Below are 26619 nucleotides of genomic sequence, written 5' to 3' on the forward strand. Positions count from 1 at the left end.
GTGGGGAAGGAGACCGGTGTCGGCATTTAATACAGTGGTTCTCAACCCCTTTGGGGGGCATTTAATACAGTGGTTCTCAACCCCTTTGGGGGGCATTTAATACAGTGGTTCTCAACCCCTTTGGGGGGGCATTTAATACAGTGGTTCTCAACCCCTTTGGGGGGGTGTCGAACGACCCTTTCACACGGGTCAGATATCCTGCATACCAGGTGTTTATAGTATAATTCATATCAGCAGCGAAATTACAGCTGCGAAGTAGCAGCAAAAACAATTTTATGTCTGGGGGTCACCACATGAGGAACTGTATTAAAGGGTTATAGCAATAGGAAGGTTGAGAACCACTCCCGCAATGGGTCTGAAGCTTCACCTTGGAAGACTGGAAAGTTGTGGAGATGGAGAGTGAGAAACTCGTGACACAGGTGAGTGTATTAACACCAGTGAGTTGTGGAACCAAAATTATTATTACAGTGGCAAAGCCGCCGTGTAGATTTTACCCCAGTGGGGAAATGGTTCCTAATGATTTTAAATCTGGGCACAGCATGTCACGAGGCCTACTGTCTTTGTGATGTGCTATAGTATCTTTCAGCCAACTAGTAACACGGTCAGGCTGGTGCTCTTGGCGACTGTAAGCGGTGACTTCCTGGCTGGGTGGTGATGGGGCGGGCACCACCTCAGTCGGTCACTGACGTCCCTTTGTGGGTTGCTTGGAGGATGAAGGGAGGAGAAGGCCTCCTTCTCTATAGTGATGGTTGGCCTTGAGGTGCGGGATTCTGTGTGTGTGTGGGGGGGGGGTCCCAGCAGATCCGAAGCTTCTTTTAAAGAGTGGCTTGTGGTTGCATTGTTCTTAAGTGGCTTCCGTTCTGCAAAGCATCTGAATAGATCAGGAAGAAGCACTTGAAGAAAACTATAACCTCCACTTAAATTCGGTCAAGGTCTCTGGATAGAGAATGGCCCTGAGGGTCCATGACCATCTGTAGCCCCTGCTGGTGGGTGAGTTTATAGGGGGCTCCCAGCTTGGCAAGGTTCCCAGCTCACTCCTTCTTGGCTGGCCAGGAGGAGCAGAGGGCCTGGCCAGGAGGAGCAGAAAGTCACGCCCACTTGTAGGCTTTCATCTTCCCAGAAGCCTTGGTCAGTGACATTTTGCAAGGCCCTGGCTGACTGTCTCCGACTGTCCTAAGACAGTAAGTGGCTGACCACTGGAATAACACTGCCGATTCAGCTACCCTCGTGCTAGGATGCTGGGTGACGGCATGTGTCTCCATCATGCTGTGGCTGGCTAAGCCGCTGTCCATACAGACAGCTGACCTCACACTTGAATAGTACAATTAGCAAGCGCGTTTGTGGGCTGCGCGGGGATTTGTCTTCCGCTATGCTTTGCATTATATATGCTATACACACTTCTTTTTCCCCATGTACGAGCCATGACACTTTTCTTAAGAACGCCATATTCTGGCTAGGAACGTTCCCGTCACTGCCTAACACAGTATCGGCGACAGCATTGAAGACGGTCAGGTACCGTAAAAACGTATAAAGGTTTACTACTCAGACTTCGCTGAATTTTTCATTGGTGCATCAAGTCCAATCCAGAGGAATGAGGTGGCTTAGTTATAGTTCTACTGCCGCGAAGACGTCATTACCAGGGAAACGTATAGAAGGAGGCATTTAATTGGGGGCTGGCTTACGGTTTCAGAGTGCCAGTCCGTGACCGTCACAGTGGAGGACACGCTGGCAGGCAGGCAGGCAGGCAGGCATGGCGCTGCAGCAGTAGCTGAGAGCTTACATCTACATCCAAGGGCGGCAGGCAGAGAGCCCTTGAGACTGAGACCGATGTGGGCTTTGGAAACCTTAAAGCCCAACCCCGGTGACACACCTCTCCCAACAAGGCCATAGTCCACCAGCTGAGAAACTAACATTCCAGTATATGAGTCGATTGACATCCATTCAAGTCACCAACCACGTGAGGCAATGGTCCAGGGTTTTAATTAGGGATAATAGTTATAGTTATATAGTCATTGTGACTTTATGCAAAATTTTATGAAAGCTTCAAGTTTCCACTTGGCTTGGGGACTTACATGACGGTGACTTTACTAATATCTTTAAAACCACACTTCAGAGTTCCATCTTCAAACGCCACCCAGTTAAATTTGAAAGAGTGCTACTCACAAACTTACGCAGTAGGGGGCCAAACGGAAATGCATTGGTTTTTAGTTTTAGAAGTTAGAAACTTCCTGTGAGCGACACGGAGGAGAAACAGAGATGCTTAAGTTATCTATTCAGACTTTTTTTTTTTAATAACGTACCTGGATGAGGTGAGAGGAAAGACATCATTAGCAAATCCATATCCCTGCTCCGTGCCTCTGGCCTCAGCTAGTGTCCCAATTGCCTTGTGTGATCAGCACAGCTTAAATGGAAACGTCTTTGGTTCTCTGTGGGCTTGACTTACAAATTACATGGTTTTAGGCTTCCTAATCATTGTCTTGATTCCAAATGGGTAGAACTCGTGCTACAGACTGATAACAGCCTCTTGGTGAAGATGGGACCCCACCAGCCCAGTGTCTCTCCAAGAGAGACTAAGGGGCAAACGGAAGGCATTCAGCAGCCCTCCGGGCAGAAGGACGGTGTTCACAGGTGCCCACTGTACGGTGTTGACAACTGGTGGACGGATATAGGAATGAACACTACTTAGGGGGACATGGGAGACCACCGGGGAGGGGTGCAGTTTAAGCAGATGCGGGGTTTGTATGCACCGATCTCTCCGCACACAGACACCCCTTCACGGGAATGCAAACGGACAGCATTCCTGAGGACTCCAGGGCTCTGCTTGCCTGGCATGAGAAGCCACAAGCCAGCAAGACATTTGCCATTTTGGCAGCTTGGGTAAGAGGAGGAAGGGCGGCCGAGTGAATATTACCCCGCCAAGGGATTTCCCTAATTTTACCATTAGAGTGAGAAATAGTCCCTGCAGCACTGGGGATGGGCCAAAAGACAGTGTCAAGGAGACAGCAGGGCTAACAATAGCACGCCAGGCAGCGGATTAGATAGAGCGTGGCGTGTGGGAAAGGCAGGAGACCGGGACAATGGAGAAAGCACAGGCGTTTACATGTCACCAGGCACACCGACAGCCACGGGGAGGGATGGCGGGCAGAGGCTGTGATGGGCTTCGCTGGGGTGTACGGCTGACTGTCTGTAAACCCACAGCACGGTATACAGACGGCTGTTTGAAATTTACAGGCACCATGTGTTAATCGTGCTGTGTGTGCCTGTGGGCTTGTAGGGTATGTGTGGGCAGTGTGTGTGTGCGTGCGTGTGTGTGCGTGCGTGTGTGTGTGTGTGTGTGTGTACATGTGGGTATATAACGTATTGTGGTCAGTGTGTGTATATGTGTATGTGTGCATGTGGGTGTGTAGTATATGAGTGGGTAGTGTGTAGTGTGTGTGTGATGTGCATGAGCATAGATGTGTGTATATGTAGTATATGCGTGAGCAGTGTGTGTGGTGTATGTGTTTGTGTGTGTGATGTGTGTATGTATATGTGTGTGGGTATGTAGTATATGTATGGGTGGTATGTGTACATGTGTGGTATGTGTGCTATGTGTATGTTGTACGTGTATGTATGTGTGTATGCAGGCATATAGTATATGCACGGGCAGTGTGTGTATGTGTGTGGTGTGTGTGGTATGTGTATGTGTATGTATGTGGGTTTGTAGTACATGTATGGCAGTGTGTGTGCATGTATACACGTGTGGTATGTATATGTGTGTGTGTATGTGGGTTTGTAGTACATGTATGGCAGCGTGTGTGCACGTGCACGCGTGTGGTATACGCATGTTGTGTGTATGTGTGTGTGCACGTGCGCACATGTGGTGTGCATGTGTCTCAACAGGCACACATGGAGGTCAGAAACTGATGTCAGGATTTCTTCTGTTGCTTTTCCCTCTTGCTTTTGAGACAAGGTCTCTCACTCAGAACTAGAGCTCTCCGTTTCAGCTGCCTGGCTGGCCAGTGAGACCCCAGGGACTGGCCTGCCTCCTTTCCCGTCCCACTCCACCTAACCCACGAAGGCGTAGCGCTGTGCCTGGGTTCTCAAGTGCATTCTGGGAATCTGAACTCAGGTCCTCACGCTGGCATGGTGAGCGCCTCTGACTGAGCTGTCACCATTGGTGAGCTGATTGGTAACTAAGAGACCCTTTTCCTTGGGAACTATTTTAGGTCAGCTTAGACACTCACAGGAAAGCAAAAGCCTTTTAACCTTTGTGTTTCTAACGCTGAGGCTTCCCTGAAAGTATTGCATCTTCTACATGGAACTCACTCTGTCGACCTAAAAACATTAACCCAAAGTTTTGGGGCTGAGAAAACTGTGAGGAAGGGTACAGAAAGGATAACATATCTGGGGTCAACCTGACAGAAGGAGAGGGAGGAGAGAGCCACAGCTGCGGACTGGAGTCGTCTACAGACTCCCCCATCCATAGGTTTGGCCGTTAATGATGGGTGTTGACTGGCGGACAACTACACATGGCCTCTCTGTATGTCTTCACACATGGAGGCTGGGTTCTGGGGATGAGTACGGCACACGGGGTGAACAAGAGAGCTGTGGAAAAAATGGAAAATGTATCTTTTTATGATCTCCCCTTGAAATTCATGCAGCATCGTATGGTCTCTCAGCTGGGCCAATCACAAAGTCATTTAGATGGGAAGGGTAGTGTAGCAGATTTCACCTCTTGGTGGACACTGACAATGTTAGAATTTTGGTGACCATTTTTGGAGATTACAGTCTGCCACAACCTGTAACAGCAACTATGGGGGGGAAATGCCATATTCCAACCGGAAGAGCAATGCTGCTTAGCGAATGAAGAGGCCAGACTTTGTAAGCAAATATTAGAGGTTCCTTATACACTTTGGTGACAGTGGGGGAATTTAATATGCTCTTTGTATCTCTGTTTCCTCATTAAAGAAAACTGGGATGCTGTAGGGGGAAATTGCTATTATGAAAGTTCTTAGAAGTCTTGATAGCTTCCTTAGAGTTATCTACGTTGTAACACCAGAGAACCATGTCCTCTAACCCCGTGGTTAATATCTGCCAATTATTATGGAGGCAAGTTGACTTAAAAACCCGTGAGTAGGTATTAGTCTTATCCAAACATGAAAACCATGACTGGTTAAAAGGAGCCAAAAGAAGGTGCTAAAGACAGGGTTTATACTCAGATCAACTTGGGAAGAGCCCGCGTCCCTGGGTGACAGTGAGAAACAGCATTCTTTTTTTTTTTTCTTTCTCAAACCAGGTTTGTGAATGAGTGAAGACAGACGGCGTTGCATCACACCGTCGGAACACGGGTCTGTTTCTCAAAGCGGAGAGCCCGTTCTTGCTGGGTAAACACAGAAAACGTGAGCGATACCTGGGCGCCATTGTAAAGTGACCCCTATCGTTTGAATAACCCCAAGTACTGGCATAAGAGGAAGCCATTCTCTTGGTCACTCATCTCCTGAATGAGGGGACGGATAACCTCTGGTCCACTGGGACAGGCTTGACATACTCAGCAGAAATCTCTGACCCCATGAGGGGGAAGGGATCGCTCACCCACGAGGGTGGCTGTTCAGCACCCTGCCTCTTCGGAAGTTTGATTCGAGAGTAGACTTTTCATGGCTTCCTTACCCTGCTTTGATGCAGTTTAGTGGGGGCTTTCTCTCTTGACCACGGTAAATGCGGTGGCCGTCGGGGAGGGGTCCTGGCTGCTGGCACACACATGTTTCTGGTTCCTTATCCAGTCGGACTGTAGGCGTCCCAATGGCAGGGACCTGACTCGCTTCGTTCCACAGAGCATATCTCACGTCCAGTCCGATACTGGCGCACAGTAGGTGGTCTAGTCCAGCACCGGCGCATAGTAGGTGTTCAGCACTTAACTAGATGTGTCTCAGGTTGAGTGCTTGAATAAAAAGTTCGGTCAAGAAGCCAGAGTCTGTGAAATCAAGCCACCGGGGTTCTGGCCCTGGTGCAGCCGACCCACACGGTAAGACACAGGAAGGGTTAGGACGTCGTCACTTTTGTGGAATGCTATCTGCCGCTGTATCCTCAGGAAGCTGCACATATGGTCACCGCAGAGGGACTGTCGTCTGTGGGAGTCAGTCCCCTCGGCGCACAGTCAGACTCTTTGCCATTGATTTCCAGTAGGTAGGGACACAGTAACAGAAATAGAGACATTTCAGAACCACCACTTAAGACATGTCACCTCAATGTAATAGCGGTTAACACTCATTGCCGGTGTGACAGGGTCCAGGGTCACCTCCGGGAGAAGGCTATGGGCACATCTGGGAGGGAGTTTCTAGACTGGGCACCTGAGGTGAGGAAACCCGTTCTACCTGTGGGGGTCGCCATTCCATGACCCAGGGCCCTGAACTCAATACAAAAGGAGAAGGCAAGCCGGTCAGCGCCATTCACCTCGTCAACTTCCTGATCGCGGGTGTACCGTGACCAGCTGCCTCGTGGTCTGGCCGGTGCTGTCCCTGCCACGGTGGGCCACACCCCTTAACCTGAGACTCACACCAACCCCTCCCACGGCTAATTTGCCTTTGTTGGGTATTTCTTGTCACAGCCACAAGGAAAGTAACCAGAACGTCTGCTCACAGGCCTTGGCTTCGCTGGAGTTGTTGCGTAGAAGCCAGAAACTGTGAAAAGCCTCTCATTAGGCAAGGTTGACAACTGGAAAATCTTGTAGATTAGTGATTTCTTGCCTGCAAATCAAATATAGGACTTTATTGTGATATGAGTATATCCCATCAGAGATTAACTAGGGACAATTTATTATTATTATTATTATTATTATTATTATTATTATTATTATTTGTGCCTGTGTGAGTATAAGCCACCTGTATGCAGGTGCCTGTGGAGGCCAGTGATTTCTTGCCTGCAAATCAAATATAGGACTTTATTGTGATATGAGTATATCCCATCAGAGATTAACATGGGACATTTATTATTATTATTGTTATTTTTATTATTATTATTATTTGTGCCCGTGTGAGAGTATAAGCCACCTGTATGCAGGTGCCTATGGAGGCCAGAAGAGGGCGTCAAATCTCCTCTAGCTGGAATTACAAGCTGTTGTGAGCCGTTTGACATGGTTTCTGGGGACTGAGCCCAGGTCCTCTGGAAGAGCAGCTTGTGCCCTTAAGCACCGAGCCTTTCCAGCAGGACAGCAATGACGTCTGTTAGTCATATATTACAAAAACATAAATTTAAGCACAGAGACAAAAACAGAGCTACTGATTTGGTTTGGAGAATGTGGTACCAGTGAACTTAAATATTTATTATACAGTGTCTGTGTAAAAGTCTTAATGAGTCCTAGCTTTTATGGCCTCCCTTCTGGAAACAATAAAAAAGAAACGCTAAATTTTGTAATGCTGTTTCTAATCGGCATTCCACCACAAGGCACCACTTAAAGAGGAGTCCGTTTAAAAAAAATAATAATAATGGCACATTCCGTTCTGTCCTGAAATCTCCAACACCTACCCTCAGAAGCCAAGGACAGCAGGGGTGTCTCCACAGGCTCCCACAGAGCCTCAGTCTCCAAGCAGGTGTCTCCCCTAATCCAAGGAGCAAGAACTATTCAACAACATCCTGTCTCCTAATCCCTCTGAGGCCACTCGAAGAAAAACGGCTCAGCCTCCATTCCAAATGCAAGGGATTTGGGTTTGGTTTAAACAACAGCTTGGGCAAACACGTCACAGTTCCATTCTTTTACAGCGGGGTGGTAGGTGATGACGTCATTGAAAGGGTGGCTTTGGACTTTCTAAACACAGGGCTGTGACAGCAGCCGGCTGAGCGCCGGGCTCCTCCAGTTGCTCAGACTGTTTTCTTCTCATTCAGATAGATGGGGGGGCGCGGTGAGAGCTTTTCTGGTGTGTTGAGCTAAACAATGACATTGACACCTCCTGCTTCAGCTTGGATATGCTAGGCGTCCAGTTCAGCTTCCCTGGGAAGAGTCTCCTTTGGCCATCTACAAATTCCAGAGACTCCGGACAAGTCAGTCTTAAGCGGCTGGAAATAGCTTTGCAGGGCGTCGGTTTGAGCACACGTGTGGTTTGCTGTAGGCTGGAAGGTCGCGTAAGATCTCTCACGCTTGCTCTATGCTTGACGCGTGTTGGTGCATGAAGTGCTTTCTCTAGAGGACTTCTTCCCTGGGGACTCACATAACACCCAGCATCCTTCATGTAAGCACCGATCGATCATTCACCTTCTCTGTGTGGGTAAAAGGCCTCTGTGGATGGCTGCGGCCCTCTATGGTGCCTGGTTTGGACTTGCGTAGCATGTGGACGCTGTTTCCCTCATTACCCATTCCTAGACGGGTAAGACTTTCTCGGCTCGGGTAACAGAAGCGGCGGACACTTGGGATGGCGAGGGAGGGTGGAGATCAGCACCCGAGGGACCGTGCCAACCCCCTCTGCACCAGGACTGTGAGATTCTCACGCTCCAAGAGTAAAATCAGATGCTGTGGAACCAGACTGAGGCTATGGACTTTGTCCAGGGGGTACTGTGCCCTTTTGGCACCTTGACCTACTTATTAGTTAAGTCTAGGGCAGACAGAATTCAAAAGAACCCCGTAAATCTGGGTGGTTAAAAACATGACATCTTTATTTCCACTGAAATTCAGTATTCCCTTCCATTAAAACGTGGGTTGCAAACCAAAAACCTTGTGATGTTGCCGCCAAGAGAAATGGCAGATATCTGCATTTCCTATTGCAGTTGTTAGACTAGCTCAGTCTGGAAAAGGCATTTCTGGATAGTACCAATTCAAAACTGCGGTAGCTGTTGTGCCTACTGCCAGTTTGTATGATTTAATAACATACTATCAAAGTGCCTATCCTATCCTAATTAAAGAAATGGTACATTTTATTTTTCAGTTTTTGAGGGTGTAATAACTTCATTTCTCTCCTTCCCTTTTCCTCCTTCCAACCCCCTCCATATATCCCCCTCCCTACTCTCTTTCAAAATGCACAGTCCCTTCTTAAAAAAAAACACATTTTAATGAAGAGTGGTTTCCTTTGCAACCTGGCATGATCTGTCTTATGCATTTCACATACCATTCTGAGAAGAGTCCATAGGATTTACCAAGAATTGCCAAGATAATGCTCATGGCACCAAAAGAGTTAAGTTTCCTGACACTATACACAGAGAGTTTAATAATGCAGCAGCCAGGTTTCTAGAGCCAATCATTCCACACTGGCGTCTTTTGAGGCTGAAACCAACTTGACCCTGAAAGCCACACAATCTCATTGCTGCAGGCAAATGGTTCTCATGAGTCTACTATCCTTATTTTGCTATATAAAAAAAGGACCTGTGGACTTGAAAGCACCTCTCTTCATCGAGGAGACTGTTTTCCCAACTTTATCACTGACATGTTGCCACCAACGCCCATCCTCTCTCTCTCTCGTGTTTCTGTTATTGAAATCCAGTCTCAGGTCTAAGGGTTTCAAACACAATCCTCTCGTGAATCTAAAACCCCGGGAGGGAACCAGGAAAAAGAATTACAATATTGTAGTTGGATCAAGCAAAGTCAAGCGCCAAGTGTCTACCGTCAGAGATGGCGCTTCTTAAATGACGGGTCCTCGCCGTGCTCAAATGAGATGTCGCACACCAGCTGACATGATCTAGGGGTAGCCTCTGGGTTACTGGAACCATAGGGTGAGTTACATGATGGCAGGTGCGTGGCACGTACAAGCATATTAGACAGTGGACAAGCCTAATGGAAACTCTGGTCAAAACAGGTCCACTCACCGAGAGCTGCTTAGGAAATAATCGATACAAGCAGTTACTCACTTATCACTACAGCTAAGAGCTATTCGAAATTCTCACCCACAAGTGTAAAATGTATAACTTAAAATCCTGCACCTGGGAATATACGTTAGAAACAATTTATTCTTTCGCCGAACTAAAATCTGACTAACATGCCATCAACACACGGCCATCATGTTCTGTAGAGCCCAGCCTGTCTTAGCACCTTCAAATGCTGGTTCTATCCCATGTGGCGCTCTAAAATATGAGTCTGTTAAATCTGTAAGATTTAGAATCCTGTTTATACATCTAGGCTTCTGCTTGCCTCAGAGCCAGAGGTTTCCTTGAAACCACAAGCTACGGAAGAAGCTAGCAGAACCATACCAATGCTCACACACCAACCCCGAACACAGTATGTCAGAGGAGTAGAGGGAATGAGAATCCTTGCTAGTCACGGTTGCCAAATTACCCACGCAAAGACCGGGAGCAAAATTTTGGTGAGCATTTTGTATTTTTGTTGCAGTCTAGGTAGAGCTCACATCAATGAATATTTAGTTCCAGGCTACCGTTTCCTTCTCTAGATAAGCATTTTAATTAAGAATAAGGATCAGAGCCAACCTACAGGACTCCTTAGAAAAGGCCACCTAGCCCTTCCTCTACATTGCTGGGTTTTCACAGAGAACCACAGAAAAACAAGCCTTTCGCAGTAACACCCAAAACAACCGCACACGCACGTATAGGTCCCACCCCAACTTCCTTGGCACACTGAAGATTCTTTTTCTCTAAACAGGAAGCTGTTGACAGTTTCCCCTCTTGCTTACAGGGTACCAAAAGCCTCTTTTGTACGATGAGAATCACAACTTTCAGAGACTAGAGTCTTCTCTCACTGCTCCCATTGTTCCTAATTACACAGGCTGCACATGAGACAGAAACCAAATTCCAAACTGCTGGAGGCTGATGCAGAACCAGTTAACTGCAACAAGGAAAAGTTAGCTGCACCCTGCAAGGCAGGGCTGGAGTTATTAGACTCGGAACAATACAGAACGAGGAGGATTCCTGGAATTCGAGGGAGCAAATCTGGCTCAGGCTGCAAAACGCGAATCTCTAAATAATGTATGTTAGCAAGCCTTGCGCAAGGAGATTACATTTTAACCTACTCCATGGAACATTAATCCATATTTAACCAAATTCCAGACATTGCCTGAAAATCCGTGGCTAGCAGCCGCTTCGCATTCTTTGGCTGGGTCCTTCAGTAACAGCTCCCGAAGACAAAGTTGTAGGAGGTTAAGAGGGGAGGGAAAAACCACTGTGGGGCTGTAAAACCACGTAACTCCAGTGTACAAAGCAAGCTGATTACCTCACGCAGAAGTGTGGGGTTTAGTAGTCCATGCTCCCGCAGCCCCTGGGAAGCAACAGCAGCAGCGACGGCAGCAGCAGCAGCAGCAGCAGCAGCGAGGTCCAGCATCCACCGGCTTCTAACAAGCCTTTGACTGTGCGGACTCAGGCACAGACTCTGCCTCTGGCTGACGTCAAAGTCCCTGTCACATGGCCAGATAAAAGCCAAGAGAGCATTGGTTGTCGTAGCAACCGCAGGCCGGCTCTGAAATTATTTCAATAGGTCATCTGTCAGTGATGTGTGCGCTTGTGTGTGTGCATCTGTGTGTGTGGGGTGTGGGGTGTGTGTGTGTGTGTGTGCTCGTGTGTGTGTACACACAGAGTGCAAAGCCATCGTGAACAGCGCCTGATAACCTCAGCCCTCGAAGTTGTGGCTCACGGGTGCCTGCAACTTTTTGTCGTTAAAGCTTGTCTGTCCTTCCTCCAGCAGCTAGAAAATACTGCTGCTGGGACCCATGGGGTCGGGCTATCCCAGCAGGAAGCCCCTCCCCCTCCACTCAAGGGAAGAAACCGAAAACACCCACGGTGTGGTTTTCTGGGTGAGTTAAATTACCCTGTAAATAAACCGGGGGGAAAACAGCTTCCAAAGGAGTATGGACGATAGGAAAAACTATCCTTAAAAAGCAAATCCACATCAGCGTGTTAGTAAAAGCTGGCGGATACTTCCCGGGAAAGGCGACGTAGAAAGCAGGTAAGGTAAATCCGAGGCACACACCATCTAAGATCCTGTGGGAAAGCGAAGGCTGGAAGACTTCCGCAGCGGCACAACTCTGAACGCCCCGGTGATTATGAGAAAAAGGTAAAAGCTCCTTTGCAGTTACCGAGTCCCACCGCCCACGAGTGGCTCTCGGAGTTTCATGTTGAGTGAATGGATCCATCCGCAGCCCACAGACACCAAGTTCATTGGAATTACCCAGACCGGAGGAGAGAAAGGCCCGGCCCACCTGTTCCCAAATTACGGCTTCATTTCCTCCAGGGCCACTTTAGCTCACCCCCAGCCCTGCGCACATGCTCATGGCCCAGTTAATTCTCGTTCTTAATTAACAGGAAGCCGATTAAACAAAATTAAATGACACCCAGAGAAACTATGAGAAAGCCACTTAGAAAATGTGGACTCATTCAAAAGACGAGGGAGCAAAACGGGGAGGAGGGGAGGTTGTTCCAAAAAGACCCTTATGTGCCGGGGTTACAAGGCTTACACACACACATACACACACACACGCGGGCACGCGCGCACACGCACATGTGTGTGTACTCAAGCGTGTGCCCACATGCATGAGTAAGCATACTCACAAGCACACTCACGTACACACACTCACAAATACATATGCATGCACACATACACGTGCTCACACACATGCACACTCACAGCCATCCACAGCATATACACATAGCACTGCGCACATACATGCGCACATTTATGCATACACATGCACATGTACGCATGCCTGCACACTCATATACACTCGTAGACACGCACACGCAATGCGATGCACACCCATGTGAGTGCATGAGCACACAAATGTACACACACTCACAAATACACACGCATGCACACATACACATGCTCACACACATGCACACTCACGTATTCGTAAACTACAGACGCAGGCATGCACACACACGTGCACACACCCACATGCACACACCTATGAGTACATACTCACATAGATACATGTGTGCACAGTCATATACACTCACAGACATATGCACACACACACACAAGAGATGAGTAGTTCGGGACCAACTGGCAAAATTATGCTTGTGTCATGGAATGATGCCTCTTGAAGGGAGGCAACCACTGCTCCTCTCACAAGGCTAGTAACCCTGATCCCAGTGTCCACAGAAGCCTCCCCGTCCATCTGTTGTCATCATGTCCACGCTAGCCCCTGTGAAGAGGAGAAGGTTTTTTATCGGAGCAGTGCTTCTTCTGACTCCGTGGGCGGTAGCCTGGCACACGTAGACACAAGCCATAGAGGAAGATCCTTTGATGCCGACTGATGACAGCTGGGGATGGGCCTACGTTTGTGAGTGACAGCAGCTGAAGCCAGTGTCTACGCCTCGTAAAGAGCGGATGTGAGCGACGGTTCTCATCCCCCCGAATTCGCGTTCTGTTTATAGTTCTGGTTTTCTGCTTAGAAGCGTGGGTCCCACTGATGCGGTAGACAGCGAAGGCGGTAGAGACAGCGTAGGCCGGGGCCCAAGTTCTCCCCGCTGACTGCCTGACCTGTCTTAGATCAGGCTCTGAAGCCATGATGGCTGCTCAATTGTCTCTCCTTTTAGTACAGTTTGACATCAGGAGAGTTAAGACTGCAGTGTCGGCTCCCACCAGTAGGTGATGCCCTCTGAAGCAAGGAGTTCTTAGAAACTTTACATTCCAGCGCTTGGAACGGGTTCATTTAAGAATTGGCAAAATCTAGCACTCTGAGTTTCCTATCAACTTTATAAGTATGCTTCACTCATACCCACTTGGGTTTAAATTGCTGGCAGGTTAAGCTAACCAGCGAACCATATTCACCGCGAGAAAATGGGTGAAGACCTGTGTCCTATGGGATGCATCCAACCCCGTCATCCAGTCTCCTCTGTAAACCACATGGGATCGAGAATTTGCTTACAAATAAGGAAGCTAGCAGTCATCTCCAGGTTAAAACCATAACGTTGATCTCCTTGGAGTCTACCGATTTGGCTAATTGATTCGAACCATCATAGGCGTCACACCAGCGCCTTCTCCCACGACCTCGTTTCCTGGAGGCCAGGTCATTTGAAACCATTCACCTGGTTTTAAAACAGCGACTCAAACACAGGTTTCCCCCCAAATCTCTACTTGCCGAAAGCAGGGTGGGTCCAGCTATTATTAGTCTGACTGCTTTGCCAGGAATATGTAGTAAACATCACTGAGCAAGGCTTGCATGCCTCAACTAACAGGTGCTTTAGGCTGTGAGTAGACAATTTTAATCAGCCCTAAAACCATCACTATTTCTAGGCAGCGATGTCACTGACTCTACTGTCCTAATGTTAGTGGGAGGCTCGTACCTATCCTTGGAGCTCTCTGATGCAAATCTTATCTCTTTTGGTTGGACCTTGGGCAAGTCACCAAAGTTCCTGCCCTAAGCCACAGCGCCTACATGCTAAGGTTGTTGTGAAGATTACAAAGGGAACAGATCATAAAATTTCAACCTCTGCCACAGGACATGGGGCTCAGAGTGTGTTCACCAGTTCTCACTGAGCAGTCGAGCATTGATACATCTATGAAGACCTCCGGGGTAAGGATCCTATTTGTCATGCTGCCCGTGGTTAGGACAGAGCCCAGACACAGCAAGGGTTCACTCAGGGCAGAATGACTCACGGATTAGGGAGAGAATGTGGAGTAATAGGAAGACAGAATGCTTTTTTATTTCTCCTACCACAGAAGAGAGAGGCTTCCCCTGAGCCGTCTCCAACCCCCAAAGGGGCAGAAGGGAAAAAAAAAATAGAAGACAAAAATGTTGAGTTCTCACAACATCTTCTAATGATGGATGGTTCTCAGTAAATCCATCTTATCCCAGTTAAGTCACGAGTAAGAAATACGCTGACGTACTTTACAGTTACTGCTATTGATGTCTGATAATAATTTACTTTAACTGGCATCGAGCGTTCACTATGTGTGGGACACGTCTGTAGATTCTGCATACACATTAAGTCACTCTGCAACCCTGTGAGGCACGTACTGTCTTCCACATTTCACAACCAAAGAAGTCAAGGATAGGTCAAGTTGCCTGCCTGCCTAGGGCACATCAGGGCCCACGTTGATATCTAGGTAGCCTAACTTCATATACTTTTAGAAATGTATTAGTAAACATTTTTAGGCAAAAGTAAGCTCTTTCTTTTTTTTAAATTTTTACATACTAGGGTTGTTTTATTTTTAGATGTACTTTTATTTTTAAAATTATGCATATGGTTTGTGTCTCCGTGAATGCGTGCATTGAGTATGGGAGAGGTCAGAGACATGGGGTTTGAATCCTCCTAGGGTTACAGTCAATTGTACAACTTGGGGCTTGGAATTGAACTCAGGCCCTCCTGCAAGAGCAGAAAGTACTCTAACCACTGAGCCATCTCTCCGGTTCCCAACATTGATTGACTGATGATTGATTGATTGATTGATTGATTGATGGTGCTGAGATCAAACCCAGGTTCCTGTGAGCTACACAGCACAGTACCAAATGAATTACAACCCAGGTCCCTATTTATAGAGTGCAGCCTTCCTGCCAGCCTGGTTCAAGAGCCGCATCAGTCCCAAATGAACACACAGGACGCTGTATTAATTATGAAGCTGTTGACCATTTGCTTGATTTCTTACTGGCTATCTCTGACTTAAGTACTTACTCCATAATTGTTAATCTAAGTATTTCTCTTACTGGAGAAAGGGTTCGGACTTCTTACCCCCATGGCAGCTACATGATGACTCCCTGTGTTTCTCTCTCCCAGAATCCTCTTTGACTCCTAGTCCCACCTATCTTGCTTCCCTATTGGCCAACAGTGCTTTATTGACATATGCACAGGACTTCCTCATCACCTATTTTTATTTATTTATTTATTTAAGGAGTGGGGAGAAAGACAGATCCTCAGGGTGAGGAGCTCAATACAGGAGCTTTGAGGAGTCACAAATATTTGATTTCTGACATCGAGGACATGGCAACATTATCTGCTGTCTTCTCCTTAAATAGTTGGTGCACGCTCGCACACATGCATGCGTGAGTGTGCGCGTGTGTGTATGTATGTGTGTGCGCGTGCGTGGGATGAATGTGTGAACATGAGTGTGTGTGGGTGCAGGTGACCGTGTGGACACAGGGAGGCCAGAGGGAGACGCGGCGCCTTTACTGCTCACTGCTTCACGCAGGGTCTCTCACAGAACCTTGGCACGCTCCGATTTTCAGCTAGGCTGGCAGATCCTAGCCAACTTCCCCTCCTCCCCCGCCTTCTCTGCCGATCACTGGGATACACATGCAGCTCTGCTTTGGCTTTCTCCACGTGTGCTGGGGACGAGCCCTGAGTGCTCTGACCCACTGAACCATCTCCCGGCCCCAGGAATTGGATTTCTTAAGTGACGTGGGGCTTTAAAAATGCTCAGAAACTAAAGGGACAGAAACTGAGAAACAGAACCGAAGAGGAGGGACGCAGGCACCTGTCCGTCCCTGCTGGCATTTGCTGGCTCCCGAGCGACCTCCCGTGAAAATGAGAAGGAAGGACACGAGGAGTCAAAGCAGACAGGAACTCTGCCGGGTTCTGGTCGACCCAGGAGGCGAAACGGGAGCTTTGGATCCTCCAATAGGCCTGAGCGTGGTAAGCGACTTAAGTTTTCAGTTCCCATGCATAAAATAGTAAATCCTCAAGTCAGTAGAAGACAAACACATGGGACCTTACAGAGGCCAATGTCCGCCCCTCAGATCACCATGACATCTTAAAAAAGGTAATTTCCTGCATTCTCGTTTCCTTCTAGAGCACACAAATCCTCTCTTTATTACAACACAGGATGGCGCCACCCAGGGCCTCTGAAAATTGTCACACACCATTTCCAAATTAATTTAAAAAAATCCCTGAGCAGCCAAGGATGTCCTAGATGAGACAGAGGTCTATAACGGAAACAGCAGACAGCAGAAACAGACCCACAAGCCACTTGTCTGTAGTCAGACAAGGTCCCGAGCATACTTCATATGTAGAAGGAGATAAATGATAACACGGGGGGGGGGGGAGTTCTGCACATAGAAGTGAGACAGGGAGTCTGGAGAGATGGCTCAGCATCCAAGAGGTTACACCGCTTTCCACAGACAACCAGGTTCAGGTCCCAGTACCCGAGTAAGGTGGCTCACAACCACCTGTAACTCCAGCTCCGACCTCTGGGGGCACTGCACTCACACGGCAAACGCCCGCCCCCCCCCCAACACAATTAAAACAAAAACAAACTCCTCTAAAACAAAATCTGACAAAGCAGAATGCTAAAGTTAGATAACTACGGAACAAGTTCTTTCATACTCGAAAAGAAGATCAAGACATATTAAGCACAGGAGGAGGATGGTAATAGAAGAACGGAAATAAAAATAACTGGAAACAGAAAAAAAGAAGCAAAACTTAGAACCATCCAGCTTATTTAAAAACAATGAAGTTGACAAGGATCCATCGCCATGAAAGGGGGAGGAACCACTCCAGAGTCTTTATTATTATAAATATACTGTGGCCGACACTACATCTGTAAAATTGATAATTTAGGGAGAAAACAGACTCATTTATTGTGAGATGAGAACCACCAAAATGTATCCAACATGAAATCCATAATTTGAACAGTTCTAGAAACTGTTAACAGAATTGAAATAACTTTATACTTCCTCCAAAAGAAAATTCAAGAACTACAGGGGAATTCTCAAGAAATGGAGAAAGAATCTGACACCTAATTGTACACAGTCTACTCCCGGAAAAAAAAATAACAACAGCAGCACAAGAAATCTTCAGTCTATTTTAGAAAAGTGGAGGTATTCTGATGCCAAAGTCAAGGACAATATAGAAAAAATCCTTAACAAATTGTTGGGGAATGTGACCCCTGAGTATACACACAGAGGATTATACACTGAAACCATTCCAGTTTGTTACGATGGCAATGCTTGTTAGATATTTGAGGATCAATCTATGTGTTCTGCCATACCAAGGGAATAATAATAGGAGTGAAACAGAGTAGGCAAAAACAAATAGATACCACCATCCTCAGGGCATACTGACAATGAGGAAGTATTTATTCAGGAAAGCGTAGAACTCTGAAAAGTCACTGAGATTCCACACCGTGGGAGTGACTCCTCCCTCCCTCCTGAATCCTCAGCTCAGAGTGATGGACGTTTCTCTCTGAGACTGCAGAGCGTACTTTCCCCTTTGAGTTTTAATCAAGGGCACAGCCTCTCACGAGGAGAGGCAGCCTACCAGCAGGGTTCCAGCTCTGTGGTGGTTCAATCCCTTGTGCACTGTAGCCAAGAGATTGGGGCCTTCTTTCTTCTCTCATTTAAAAAAGAATTCCTTTAAAATCTATCATCATCATCATCATGTGTGTGTGCATGTGCGTGTGTGTGCCTTGCACAACATTGTCAGAGGACAAGGTTCAGTAGTCAGTTCTCTCTCTCATCATGGAACTGAATTCAGATTTTCAAAATTGGCTATGCCAGACCTCATTAAAACAGCTTAATAACCCATAATCCAAAGACTTAAAAGGCTGAGGCAGGAGGATCATGGGCTTGAGGCCAGCCAGGGATGTCTGGGGGCCACCCCTATGCTGCATAGCAAGATGCTTCATAAATAATGAAAAAAGTTTAACCAAAATCACTGAACAGATAAATAAGCCATGCAACAGAGGAGCAAAAGGGACATTGGTTTCCCAAACCTCCAAACTTACACTACCTTAGAGCTGTAGCTTTTAAAAAAGTAAAAAAACAAAGAGAAAGGATTGTGTTCAGATAGATACATAGATATAGATATATGATAAATGATAGAAGATAGATGATAGATAGATAGATGATAGATAAATATAGATGATAGATAGAAGATATATATATAGAAGATAGATGATAGATAGAAGATATATGATAGATATGTAGATGATAGATAGATAGATAGATAGATAGATAGATAGATAGATAGATAGACAGATAGGTTAAAACACTGGCAAAAAAGAAATCTGCCTGTGAGAAGACCTGGTGTCTTATTTGATAGACTTCATAGATAGAAAGATGCCAAGAGAGCAAAAGGAAGCCATGCTTTATAAAAACTATGACGCCAGTGTATTATCAAATAAAAGACCAAAAAGAGACAGAAGTGTGTGAGAACAAAATGGAAATTGTAAGGAGTTTCCAGAAATCCTGGAGAAAAAGTTCACTCTAGGAAATCAACAGTTTATAGAAGAAGAAGGAGGAGGAGGAGGAAGAGGAAGAGGAAGAGGAAGAGGAGGAGGAGGAGGAGGAGGAGAAGGAGAAGGAGAAGGAGAAGAAGAAGAAGAAGAAGAAGAAGAAGAAGAAGAAGAAGAAGAAGAAGAAGAAGAAGAAGAAGAAGAAGAAGAAGAAGAAGAACTAGAGGGGATTGTGCAACACAAAGAGCAAAACTGAAAACAGGGAAGGAAAATAAAGAGAACCTCAGAGAAACGTGGGACACCATTATGACAGGAGCATGCTCACACACAAGCTACTCCACATGAAAGGGAAACTTGACCTATACGCCCAGGAATCTCAAAGTCCAAGTGGGATAGGCACAAATGTCCTTTCCCACGCATCTTACCCGTGCAAAATGGAAATGCTGACAACTGTGTGGGTTGTGGTTATAAAGCGTGGCGTTTAGTGGGGAAGCAGGTAAGGCTTGGGAGACAAAGCTAATCTCTAGAATTAGGACGAATAATTAAGAAATTTGCCTACTAATGTCCAGGTTACCAAAAACCCATGCTTTCCAAAGCATATTTACTTGAAATGTAATTTTTAACCAATTTCCTTAGTCGGTGAATTATAGTAATCCATAATAATGTGAACACTATTAGTTTCCATTTTTATGTTTTCATAGCCTCCATTTCTATTTGATAGACTTGAAGACAGCTAAAACTTCAGCACAACACCTTACTGCTTGTCTTTCTCTTTTCTTTTTGTCTTTTTTTTCTTTGCAAAAAGATCGACTAGGACAGAAATGCATGGGCTTGCTGATACTAGCTTCTCTTCTAAGGAAGCCATCTATTAAAAAGCAAACCACAGGGGGCTGGAGAGATGGCTCAGTGGTTAAAAAGCACTGGCTGCTCTTCCAGAGGACACAGGTTCAATTCCCAGCACCCACATGACAGCTTGCAATTGTTCTGGGAGATCTGGCACCAAACATCCATGTGGCACACAAACATACATGCAGACAAAAGGTTCATACACATTAAAAAATAAATTACAAAAATCTCTTTCTCTCTCACACACACAGAATTACTGACACCTAGTTATTCAATTCAAGGATATTTCTATAACGACATTTATATAAGCATATCTAAAACAAGCATTTTAACATTGCAACAGATGTGAGTCTTACTTATAAAACTCTACTGGAGAATGGAACTGCTGGAGTGGAAAGGCATTTGGAAGGCTGGCTCACCAAACAAAGAGAAGTTAGCTGTTGCCGTAGTATCATGCGCACCTGTGGTAAGGGTGCTTGAGTCCCACAGTCGATGTGTGGCGGTGACAGGACAACATTTAGGAGTGGGTTCTCTCCTTCCTCCCAGTTTACTGGGTCAAGGACTGGTTGTTGATGCCCAGCTGTGTGCTCGTGAGCTTCTTAAATTGCTCTAGCATACCATAGAAAATGTAGGATTACGGTGAAGATTTGTACACTAAGGCCCTCCTGCCCATCCAAAATGTTGGCAACTTGCTCAGTTACTATTACATGAATTGAAGACTCCAAAGGTATCTATTCTCAGAAAGTATCTCAAGAAAATGCTATCAGGATATATAAGCTAAATAGCTCTTATTTATATATAAAAAAGAATAAATAATTAACAATCACCCCCAATGGAAAACATAGGCCCAGATGTTTCCATTAGAGAATTACACCAGACAAGGGAGACATTACTCTGATTCCTTGTAGTATCTCAGAGAATGGGAACCAAAGAGCTCCTTCCTTGCTAACCCGTTCCCTGAGGCCGGTTACCCTAACACCAATTTCCCTACAAGAAGACAGCAGGACAATACCTCACATCAGTACAGTTGCAAAAACCCGCAACAGAACCTTTGCAAATCCTTCCAGCAGTGCTTGAGAGGATCCCACGCTACAAAAAACCACTAAGACGTCAGGGGTGGCTCAAGATGTTCAAATCAGTTTATGAAGCCAGTCACACGACAGGCTCAAAAGGCACTCCACATCACCACATTATAAGATGCGAAAAAGCATCTGGCAAGCCCTAACATCTGTGCATGCTGAAGACTTTCAGCAAATGAGGACTAGAAGAGGCCTCCCTAACTTAGCAAGAATAGCTCAGAGAGCCCACAGCTATGGGCTCCATGCTATAGCTTCCTTCCTCACCAGGACCAGCAGCAGGGCAGAGACGGTGCCTAGCAACAGCCCTTCTCCGTCACTCCTGGGAATACCAGCTAATTCGGTAGACAAGAAAGGAGATATCAAAAGCAAGAAGAAAAACTCTGCCTGCAGTTAGCAAAGTGATGAGACACAGGCCGGCATGCAAACACGGACTGCTTTCTTCCATGCTATGTACCAGTGAACAGACAGAATTGAAATTAAAAAGCACAGTACCATTCCCATTAACATCCCCTAAGATGAAATACTTAGATACCAGTGCAACTAAATACGTACAAAGAACCAGGAAGATGGCAGAACTCTAGAGAATGATGCCAAAGAGTTGAAGAAGAAAGAGACATCCCGCGCACAGAGACGAGAGGCGATATTGTCAGGCTGTCCACGTGACATCGCCGCAGCCTTGATTCGGAACACACGGCAGGGGCATTTTTGCATGGTGCATGCTGTCTCTCCACCCAACATCAACATTGCCCGAGGCACTTCCCGGCAGGTTCAAGTCTACTGCAGGTTATGAACTGGGTTCCCACAAAGCTGTTTTTTTTTTTCTCTTATGGAAAAATGGCGATTTAATAACAGGCCACAAAGACTGAATATTTTCTTGCCATCATTTCTCAGCAGGCGTGAAATCAGTGCGTCTTCAGATTGAATTTTGTTATAATGTCCAATTAAAAAAACTGTTTGAATTGTTTGAGTTTCATTAAAATCACTAAGTGACGTTGGGCTTAGGATTAAAGACAGAATTCTCAACGGTTTTGGAAATGGCCTTAAACACTTGCCATTTTGTACTATGCATTTATGCAAAGCCATGATCTCGGAATTGGTGGTTATAAAATCAAAATATTGATTAACTGAAAAATATTGAAGATAATCTACCCCCTGCAGTATCAAATACTCAGCCAAGGCTTATTTTTATGTATAAATAAACAAGAACATCAATCTCACTGGTAATAAATTTGCTTTCACGAATGGTATAATTATCTGTGTGACAAGGAATTGTTTTAAAAATTAGCTTCTATATGAATTTAAAATCTTTAAATGTTTGGTTTGCACACCTATTTTACATGCCCCTAGACCTGCGTCACACTAGATTCCTTTGGTGAAAGGAGCTGCAAGCAGGAAAGGTTTAAGGAACTCTGGTTTATAGACACAATAGACTCCGACTGAAATTCCAGAGATCTAGGATTTAGTCACTGGATGCCAGCAAAGTGGCCATGATTCTGGAGGGCATGAACAAAGGGTTAGGACTGCCGGTGAGTAAGACAAAATGAAGCCACACCAGGTGTGCTACCAGTGAAGGAACAAACAGATCGATGGAAAAGAGTACGGGGCCCACAGAGAGACTCACATACAGTCATCTGATCAAACGGCGATGAAAAGAAGCCATGACAGCCTTTCCAAAATAAACTGCAGGGCACTGGGGGTGTAGGTCAGGTCAGTGCACTTGCCTGGAGAGAATGAGCTCTGGGTTCCGGAACAATTGAAGGTCCAGATGGAAAAGAGAAAGAATCTATTATAAACTTTATCCTAACCTTCACACACACACACACACACACACACACACACACACACACACACATACACACACACACAAAAAAAACCCTAGCTCAAAGTAGATCATCCCACAGGGGAGGACATCCCAGGGAGGAAGAGGAGGAGGGAGTCGGCAGTGGAAATGATCAAGATATATTGTATGTAGGCATGGAGTTGTTAAAGAACAAATAAAAATATTACTAAAAAAAAGAAGGCTCACCAGTCTGAAGTAAAACGGAAACTCTGAACACACTAGATGATGCAGGAGAGTCTAGGTGATTGTTGCCATGCTGGGCTTTTAGGTCCAAATCCAGAAGCATGACTCATGAGAGAGGTACTCAGTAAGACCATTAAAATTGTTTTTTATTATTAAAAAAAAACCTTCTAGAGCTAGAGAGATGGTTCAGCAGTTAAGAGCTCTTGCTGCTCTTCTAGAGGACCTGAGTCATCAACATAGGGCCACTCACAACCTCCCGGAGCTCCAGCTCCAACTCCAGGAGATCTGGTGCCTTCTTTTGTGTTCTGTGGGTTCACACACACACACACACACACACACACACACACACACACACACACACATGCACAAATAAAAAACAAATTTAATTTAAATAAAACTTCTTATAGGACTGAAGAGACGGCTCATACATGAGGTACTTGCATGCAAACATGAGCCCCTGAGTTTGAACCCAGCCACCCAGGTAAACACTGCCCAGATGGCAACACGCCTGAAATCCCAGTGCCACGGAAGCCAGTACAGGCAGATCCGGGGTTCCGCTGGCCAGCCAGTTTTGAAGAATCAGTGAATTTCAGGTTCAATGAGAGATAATGCCTCAAAAATTTGGATGGACAATGTGTTGAGGACACCTAATACCAATCTGTGGCACGGAGTGAGCACACACACACACACACACACAATGCTCTGTGAAAGTCAGTATCAACAGAAGGAGAAAATTACACACTTTGCCAAGGACACATCTGGAAGAGCACTGTTAGCCAACATTGACCTGGGATGCCCCTCTGCATGCTATGGAAGTGTTTTATTACCATTGGTTAGTAAAGAAGCTGATTTGGCCAATAGCCAGACAGAACATAGCTAGGTGGGAAATCCAAACAGAGATACAGAGAGAAAGAAGGCAGAGTCTGGAGGAGACACCATATAGCCACTGGGGGAGTAAGGTGTCAGCGCATCACCGGTGGTACATCACAGCCACGAGGCGATATACAGATTAATAGAAATGGGTTAATTTAAACGTGAGAGAGCTAGTTAGTAATATGCCTGAGCCATTGGACAAACCATTATAATTAACATTAAGCCTCAGAGTGGTTTTTTGGGAACTGGCAGGCATGAGAGAAACCTCTGGATACACGAAATACTCATAGGACTTTCAAAACTCAGCAAAGAAAGAAACCTTTTCAGAAGCCATCCCGAGGAACTTAACAGACACCACAATGAAGAAGATGTGCGGCAGAAAAGAGAGCATATGGACACGCGTGTCATATCAGATATGTTGGAAATGTAAATCCGAACAATAAGGCACCACTACACATGCTCCAGAACTGTCAAAATCTGAAGCACGGACAACACCAGACGCCGGTGAGCACGTGTAGTGACAGGGAAACCAGCAAGACGCCCTTCGCATACTAGAGAAACAAATGCAAAATCCCCGGACCATGAAATAGTATTTATTGTTGAAAAGGGGTTAGATACAAGGCCATGGAATGACACGAAAACACCCTAAACTACTAAGGAAAGGATCCCGACTAGAAGAACTAGGCATGGTACCAACTGCAAGATACCTGTGAAGGTAAGCGGGAGTCAGGGGCTGGAGGGAGGGAGGGCCGGCCGAGTGGGCGGAACACGGAAGAGTCTGTGTGTAAAACCCTGAGGTAAGGAAGGGTAGGAGAATACGCACCCCCAGACACACCCCTTTCCTGTAAGCACCACTTTGGGCTAAGGGCTCTCTAAGCAGCAGGAGAGAGACGTTCTCACCCCTTCCTCTCTGAGCGCAGGAGATGAGCGCCCCACGCAATAGATGCCCTCCCCGTCCCGGCAAAAAAGATGTGCTCCTCGGGCTTAGAGAATTCTGTAGGGATCTGGAAGTAACTTCCCTCTTCCCTCCCCACACGGTGGTTTACTTTCTTTCCTACAGCTACGGGTCCCTGGCAGGGCATCACAGAGGCATCCAGACCACTTGCTGTGCTCCTAATTTCCTTCCTAGGCCCCCTAAGAGTGACTTTGGGATGTTTGTCTTCCATCGGGGACGCCTAGGCCTACCTGAGTCAGCCGTCAGAGGTGGAGGGAAACTGCTCTCCCCCATAACACTGCAGGGTGGACACATGCTACAAATTTGTGTAATCCCAAAGGATGCGCAGCACACGCACTGGTCCTGCTGCGTGCAACACCCAGAGTGAACCTCGTCCTGCTGCATACAACACCCAGAGTGAACCTCGTCCTGCTGCGTGCAACACCCAGAGTGAACCTCGTCCTGCTGCGTGCAACACCCAGAGTGAACCTCGTCCTGCTGCATACAACACACACAGTAAACCCTGATCCTGCTTCATACAACACACACAGTAAACCCTCATCCTGCTACACACAACACACACAGTAAACCCTCATCCTGCTACATACAACACACACAGTAAACCCTCATCCTGCTACATACAACACACACAGTAAACCCTCATCCTGCTACATACAACATACATAGTAAACCCTGATCCTGCTACATACAACACACACAGTAAACCCTGATCCTGTTGCATCCAACACCCACAGTGAACCCTAGTCTATGAACAACACCCAGAGTGGACACTAGTCCTACTATGTACAACACCCAGAGTGAACCCTAGTCCTAGTATGTACAATATCCACAGTGGACACTAGTCCTACTATGTGCAACATTAAGAATGAGCCTTAGAAACACAATGGGCTTGGTGAATTGGGCGTCAGTGTAGCGTCAGTGTAACAAATGTCACCCTCATAAAATGATAATGGCAGAGGGTACAAAGGACAGGGTGCCTAGGAGACCTCTGTAATGGGTCAAAGTCCTTGTCACAGGGGCAGGAGGATCCCAGTTCAGATCCCCAGCACTCCTGTAAATGCTGGGTGGCTGTGGCAACCTGTTTGCAATTTCTGCCTCAGAAAGAGGGGACGAGGGATCCCTGGAGTGAGCTGGTTAGCAAGACTGGCCATGTTGGGTTTGACTGGGAGATTCTGCCCAGGGATAGATACAGAAGGATCTTCTTTTTTTGGTTTTAGGAGACAGGGTTTCTCTGTATTGTTTTGGAGGCTGTTGTCCAGCCTAGCCTCGAACTCACAGAGATCCGCCTGCTTCTGCCTTCCTAGTGCTGGGATTAAAGGCGTGTGCCACCACCGCCCGGCGGAAGGAAGGATCTTAATGAAGACTCTTAATTTATTTCAGGCCTTGTGCACACATGTAATCCCCCCAACCCCCCGCCACACACACACACGGGAAAGAAGAACATGGAAAAGAAAATTTAAACATTGGTCCTTAAGGGCCAGGGCATGCAGTTTAGTCAGTAGAGAACTTTCTGGGCACACAAAGCCTTGAGTTCAACCCCCAGAAATTTGTAAACCAGTTCTACCGGCACAGACCTGTAATCCCAACACTCAGGAGGCAGAGACAGGAGGATCAGATACTTGAGGCTGGGATGAGACTCATGAAATCCTGTCTTTACATTTTTAAAATAATTAGAGCGGCTCATCCCCTTGTCTATTCACGTTTTCCTCTTCAGAAAGTTCTGTCTGTTTAGAAACTGGAAAATGACGTTTCCACCATTCAAGACATTTAGCATGTCTTCCTCTTCCGTGTTCAAGACCAAACTAAGCCCTTGTCACAGATCCAT

General features: G+C 46.3%; 1 protein-coding gene across 4 annotated transcripts in view; it reads right to left on the reverse strand.

Moving 5' to 3' along the window:
- Ncald (neurocalcin delta) overlaps positions 1–26619 on the reverse strand; it is a 294541-nt gene that overhangs the window by 76405 nt on the left and 191517 nt on the right. Inside the window, exon 1 of one of the 4 annotated variants that reach the window (XM_005072643.4) lies at positions 11123–11272. The exons of the other annotated variants lie outside the window; for them this stretch is intronic. The gene's annotated coding sequence lies outside the window, so the exon portion shown is untranslated. Of the gene's footprint in view, positions 1–11122; positions 11273–26619 lie in introns of those variants that run through there. 4 annotated transcript variants of the gene reach the window in all.

Source organism: Mesocricetus auratus, unplaced genomic scaffold (genome assembly GCF_017639785.1).
Source record: "Mesocricetus auratus isolate SY011 unplaced genomic scaffold, BCM_Maur_2.0 Super-Scaffold_100023, whole genome shotgun sequence".
NCBI classification, from domain to species: domain Eukaryota; kingdom Metazoa; phylum Chordata; class Mammalia; order Rodentia; family Cricetidae; genus Mesocricetus; species Mesocricetus auratus.